Source organism: Oreochromis niloticus, unplaced genomic scaffold (assembly GCF_001858045.2).
Source record: "Oreochromis niloticus isolate F11D_XX unplaced genomic scaffold, O_niloticus_UMD_NMBU tig00003829_pilon, whole genome shotgun sequence".
Lineage (NCBI taxonomy): Eukaryota > Metazoa > Chordata > Actinopteri > Cichliformes > Cichlidae > Oreochromis > Oreochromis niloticus.
This window is the reverse complement of record NW_020327959.1, coordinates 1-6,899: the sequence shown is the minus strand read 5'-3', so window position 1 is coordinate 6,899 and position 6,899 is coordinate 1. Positions and strand designations below refer to the sequence as shown.

Sequence of the window (6,899 nt, the reverse complement as noted above, 5' to 3'; positions counted from 1 at the left end):
CCTTTGTCCAACACACGGTTTAGATCTGCTCTGGTAATGAATTCATCCTCGTGTAAGAATGACAGGAAAACCAAACTGTTAGCCATGCATTGATGATTCCTGTACTTTCCATACTTAGCAGAGGCCTGGCTTCGGGATGCACAGATACTACTCACTTGTGGACGAGTTTCACTGTTTGTAACCTGTACATGAGATGGTCCTGGAGCTTCTCCATCATGCTGCATTTGCACAGTTACCTGTGGTTCAGTCTGGATTACCTGCTGTACTTTAGCATCTGGCACACATGCTGAGCAAACACCTCGCTTTACCACATCTGCATAAGACACTGCGGCTGTCTGAGCACTGCTCTGCACTTCTGGACTGGGAATAGTTGCAACAGACACCTTTACCTGCTCACCGCTCTGAGAAACAATTACCTGTTGATGACTTTCACTGTTTGTAACCTGTACATGAGACGGTCCTGGAGCTTCTTTCTGCTTTTGCCATCTAAGCTTCTGGGACTGCGACCTTTGACTTTTTCTTGGCATTTTGTTGAAGTACAAACTGGACCTTATATGTATTTATACACAAATGTAAACAAAAGTCAACCTGTAAACACTGAAAAACTAATGACTTTAATGACTATTAAATCAGAGATTTATCAGAATTGATGTAAAAGGCTGACTTAAATACAAACTCAATATAAAAGTTATTTAAAGTTCTTTGAAAACACTTTGGTCTGTTTTATTATAACTTTTTCAAAAACTGTATATTACAACTTCTTATATTTTTTTAACCAGACTGGATGACAAATAGGTCTATACTTCTGTAAAGTAATATGCAGAATAAATCTCAACAATCAATCAACAGGCTATGATAAAAAATCTTAGCTTTTAAGTAGACTTTGTGTAAATGTTTCAGATATTTAAAATTTAAAGCAAATATAAGGAGCTGTGATGGTGTGGTGATCAGATGACAGGCGATGGGGATTCTTCAGCTGGATGTTCTGCAGCAGTCAGGAAACAGGAAGTCTGGGTTCACAGGGCAGCCTCTAGATGACAATTGTAACTGAACACTTACACTGAGTGACAAAAAGGGTTTGTCCTTCGATAATAATAGTATAAACTTGTAGTCAAATGTTATAGCCAACGAAACAGACTTGAAAAATGTATTTGAATCAAATTTAATATTTATGTGAATATAGCACTCTGAATATATTACAGAATAGTCAGATTATCTTATTACAAATAAACCTTATAAAAAAGGTGTATATTTTATATAATGTATCAAAGTAATTGCACCAGTAAGACAAACTATCAGTGTTTATTCCAAAGTGTAATGCCAAGTTAAAACTACAAATGTAGGGCTGTATAAGTAGTTTCTACTATAAGTTCTACTGCACTGCAATTCTACTACTGTATATTCAACTTTCTAATTGTTATTTTCCAGCAAAATGAATGGAGAGAGAGTTTAATGACAGGAAAGGAGGAGCAGTGAGAGTGGAGATCTCTCAGAATTCTGAATATAGATTGATAAAGTTCTGGTAACTTCAATTGCCAAAAACATGGATTTCTCAAAACTTGGATTTTTCAAAACTTGGATTTCTCAAAACTTGGATTTTTCAAAACTTGGATTTTTCAAAACTTGGATTTTTCAAAACTTAGATTTCTGAAGACTGGGATTTCTGAAAACTGGGATTTCTGAAAACTGGGATTTCTGAAGACTTAGATTTCTGAAAACGAGATAGAGTGCTTGGGATAGATTTATACAAGATAGAATGGCTGTCAAATTAGATAGAGCAGTTGGGATAGAGTGATAAAAGATAGAATGGCTGTCAAATTAGATAGAGCAGTTGGGATAGAGTGATAAAAGATAGAATGCCTGTCAAATTAGATAGAGTTGGGAGAGTGATAGGATAGACAGAATTGCTTGATAATGATAGAGGGAGAGGGTTTTCTGCAGCAGGTCACCTGTAAGACACAAAAGGACTGGAATTAGTCATATTTCCAATATGCTTGGATTTACCATATTCTTCAGACTATATGGCACACCTAAAATCCTGTCATTTTCTCAAAAATATACAATGTGCCTAGTGTATTGATTCTGGTTATGCTTACTGACCTCAAACTGGATTTCTGTGGTACACAGCGATCCAAATTCTGTCAAATATTTTAGTAAGACTTTGGTAAGCTACAAAGCTGCGCCGCTTGATGTATTGTCAGAGCATTATAGCTACCATAGTCAGGACCCTCGTAGAGTAATTTGTACGGTGCTTCAACATAACATTACGGTGTGTGTACAAGGACCTGGCACGTGTTAAGAGACATGCTTAAGAAGCAGATTTCAAATTGATCAACCCATGAAGAGTTTGATGGATTTGTGGATGAGGAATGAACTGAAAAAGTGAGTGTATTGTTCTGTATTTTATGTGTTACAACTGAACAGTGTTGAGAGTTGTTTGTGAATGACTTGAATAAAGTTTGACTTATCTGACTGTTTGTTTGGCTTAATGTGCCTTAAAAACAGACTTGTTTATTGACATTATGCCTTATAATCTCAAAAATACAGTAAATGTAGGGCTTTAAATACTAAAGAGTTCTACAGTAAATTATTATACTGAACAGAATGACAATGTTTAACAAATGATGGTGGAACTGTTATAAGGACATTTTTGCGTTCTATTAAAACAATAAACTAAGTCTATAAACTCAAACCAAGACGTGCTGCTACGGTAACTTACTGTAAATATTATATGGTCCTAATAAACCCGCACACTGAGGTTACAGCAGACAGTTTCAGGCCTCCTGCTTTAAACACTTTATATCCATTAAACTCAAAATTATCTATTGACTGGCCAAAAAGAACACAAAACCTTTCTCACATTTGCCTAAAAACATCTTGATGATCAGCAAGAGCTGTGCGGACTCACTGTACTAAACTGAATCTTCTAAAGTGAGAGAAATATTTCAGAAAAACACCAGCATTAAAGTCAAACATGGTGCCGTTACTGTGATGGTCCAGAGTTCCTTTACTACTTCAGGACCTACATCAACTCATCAGGTCCTGAGCTTAAATCTAATCACACTTGGGATTTGCAACAGGAAATTGATCTGAAGCACACAAGCAAGTCCAACTGACTAATCAGAATCTCGACTTTAATGAAATTGAGATCCTTCAAATGATTTCAAAACACTATTTTTGACCTTAATTAAGGCAACTCTGAAATTAAAGTGGACCAAAATCCCCCAGTGATGTAAGTCAGTCATTACTATTTACTATAAATGCTTGATGGTAGTTGTTGCTATCAGGGCTTTCACAGCTGGGTATTAGAGAACAGATAGCTCTGGTTTGGTTTTCTCTGCTTCATACATGAAATCATCACTTTAAAACTGCTTGTATTTGTATTTATCCAGGTCATCCTTATTAGAAGATTTGAAACATGTGACAAAAAACCATAAACAAAATAAATCTGCAAGGAAGAAAGACTTTTCCCAGCACTGTACCTCAGACAAAACCTATACTTACCAGACTTGAGATGATCAGATCAGCAGTCTAGACAAAGGAAAAAAAACATCAGATCACTGTTTAATGTTTCAGACTGTTGAGCCTCTTCACACACAATCCAATTTACTGTGACATTAAATAACTAGTCAAATCCTCCATTTCTTCAAGCCTTTATGAACTCACTGTAGTCTAAAGAGGGCACAATTTAATTGCAGAGTCGCAGATGGCTTTAACATGTTTAATAAAAACATTCGTACTACACAATTGCAAAGAATAGGCACCAATATTTGTTGGCACAAATGCAGGATATACCAAATATTTCGTACACAGAAGCTTTGTGGCTCCAACATTTTCTATCACAAGTCAGTTCTAATAACATGTGAAGAATGACAACTTTTAATCGCATTTCAGATTAAAAATGTTGAATACAAATTAATTATTTAAATCAGAAGCAACAGAAAACCACAACAACAACAGTGGCACACCATTTTTTTAAATGAAAATTTCTTAAAAATATTACACTAAAAAGTCATTTCATTGTACTTGTTGCTAGCTATCACTTACAGTCACTCAGGCAAAATACTTCTAGTGTTTCGACTTCATGCTAATTCATAAGTGGAATGAAAGAGACAATAAAAATCGATAGCTGTGGTGCTTTTAAGTGTTTAAGGTACCACCTATACTCACCTAAAGCACTTTCATAGTTTTGTTTGATACTTAAATCCACAAACATAAGGAGAAATCGAACAACTGCATAAAGATATCTCTGACATTTAACTATGTTTGGACTTAATTAAAAAAATTAAAAATCAGACAAAAATGGGCTATTAAACTTCATTGATATTTTCAGGGGCAGTCAGTGGTCCTGTGTGGGGGCTTTGCTGCTACAGATTCTAAATCCTAACTACTTGTTTTTGCCCATGAGTGAATGGCAACATGACACAAATAGCCAAACTACTACAAGTAAATTACTAAACATTACCATTACTGTCTACTTACCAGCAAAGGCAAAACCAAAGATCTGTTCACTCTGTGTAACAAAAGACAAAGAACAAAAATACAGGATCAGACAACTCCAATCAGCATTACAGTCAATACTTCATCACTCTCTGTAGTCAAAAAGCTTCCGGAAACTTCTTTGTTAAACACAGCTGGAATACAAACAACAACTCTCCTCTGTTTTCTTTTTCCGCACCCTAATAAAGATTATCATCTTCATAAAGGTAATATGTAGTTTTATCCATTTGCAATAAGCCACACAAGTTTCTTAGTCATGTAATGCTCCAAAATTTAGGTTAGATTACTTAAGAGAGTAGATATCGTAACCAATGATTTGCAACACCTAGCACAGCACACTTTATCAAATGGTGATGTCACAATTTAAAAGTAGGGAACAATCACAAATGATAGCTTGTATGGAATGTTTGTAGGCTTTAACATTTGAGGTGGCCTGAATTCAAATTCTATTAACACAATAAAAACAAACAGAGTCTATAAACTTACACCAAGATGTGCTGCTACAATAAATTACTGTAAATATTATATGGTCCAACAAAACCAACACACTGAGGTTAGAGCAGACAGTTTCAGGCCACCTACTTAAAATTCATGCCACATCACATGTTCCTTAATCCCCAAAGTTCTCAAATCCCTGTTTCTGTGTGTACTTACCTGGGACAACAGTACATCATAATATCTGGGTACACAGAAACAGGATTTGAGATCCGTTAACATAAAAGTAAACAATACTGTTTCTACATATTTCAATCACATTTGGGGTATGTTTAATACACAGCCATAAGCACTCCATTAAATCTAGGACGTACTTATAATGACCGATTTAAAGGCCTAATTAAAAATATATATGATCATAATTTCTTTGTAGATCATTTAATCATAAAATACAGAAATGAGTGCTGTGCTATGCTTTTTATTTTTTACAGTCATCAACAAAATCTTTAATTATAAAAGACTAATTCAAAGAGCAGTTTTCAGACAGTGACTTAATTTAATGAAGGGAAAGAAGCTTTTGAAATCCACAAGGCCCTACTTGAAGACTTAATTGTACCTAAACTGCTGTTCATGAGCTGCTCTAATGTGAAAAAATATGTGCTGCTACAATAACCTACCGACCTCTGTAGGTCTGGAAATGTTTACACAGACTTTTCTAGGATTTGATGACTTTTGATGATCGCCAATAGCTGTGCTGACTCACAGCACTACACTGAATCTCCTATGATGAGAAACATTTCCCAGCACTGCACCTCAGAAAAACCTTTACTTACCAGACTTGAGACGATCAGATCAGCAGTCTAGAGAAAGGAAACAATTCATAAGATCACTGTTTGATGATTCCGACTGTTGAGCCTCTTCACACACAATCCAATTTACTGTGACACAAATTAACTAGTAAAATCCTCAATTACTTTAAACTTTTTTAAGTTTACTGTAGTCTAAAGAGGATATAATTGAACTGCAGGGTCTCACATGGCTATAGCAAGTGTAATAAAAGCATTATTACTACAGAAATGCAAAGAACAGGCACCAATATTTATTGGCACAAGTGCAGGATACACCAAATATTTCCTACACAGAAGCCTTGTGGCTCCAACATTTTCTACAACAGGTCAGTTCTAATAAAGTGTGAAAAACCAAAACTTTTAATGTCCTTTCAGGTTAAAAACATTAAATACAAAGTAATTCTTTAAATCAGAAGAAACAGAAAACCTCATCATGTTTTGGTTAGTCTGATATGAATATGCAAATCCTAAAATACATGTAAATATTGACATGTTACAATAACAGAGGTGCAGAATGCTTTGTGATTAAAATGAAATGTCTTAAAATATTACACTAAAAATTCCTTTCATTGTACCAGTTGTTAGGAATATTTATGTATGTTGCAATGTCCCTTTTTGACAACATTTCTATTTAATTTTAAAACACATTATATTCACTAAATAAGTAATAAACTAATTCGACACATTGGTTGTAATGTACCTAACAATGTCCACTCACACCTCTGGTTCTCTTCGTTTTTATTATTGCTTAACTGTTAAAGCTATTACTTATGCCGAGTCAGGCAAAATACTTCTACAGTGTTCTGACTTTAATGTAATACATCAGCAGAATTTGACAGACAATATAAATCAATACCTGTGCAGCTCTTAAGTGTTTGAGCAACCACTTATACTGACTCCCCTAAAACACTTTAATTGTTTTGTCTGCTACTTAAATCCACGAACATAAGGAGAAAATGAACACCTGTATAAAGACATCTGACATTTAACTATGTTTGGATTTAATAAGCCATAAGAAATTTAAATCATACATAAATGGGCTACTAAACTTCAGGGACATTTTCAGGGACAGTCAGAGGCCCTGTGTGGGGGCTTTGCTGCTACAGGTCACAAATC

At 35.0% G+C, this 6,899-nt stretch overlaps 1 long non-coding RNA gene across 1 annotated transcript; it reads right to left on the bottom strand.

Annotated features, from left to right (window-relative positions):
* Positions 1 to 1,146: 1,146 nt before the first annotated feature.
* On the bottom strand, positions 1,147 to 5,801 carry LOC109198520 (uncharacterized). The gene is made up of 2 exons (XR_002059278.1): positions 5,769 to 5,801; positions 1,147 to 1,949 (listed from the first exon to the last, which is right to left on the bottom strand). It is a non-coding gene; the product is annotated as an uncharacterized LOC109198520 (long non-coding RNA).
* Between the last annotated feature and the right edge of the window lie 1,098 nt (positions 5,802 to 6,899).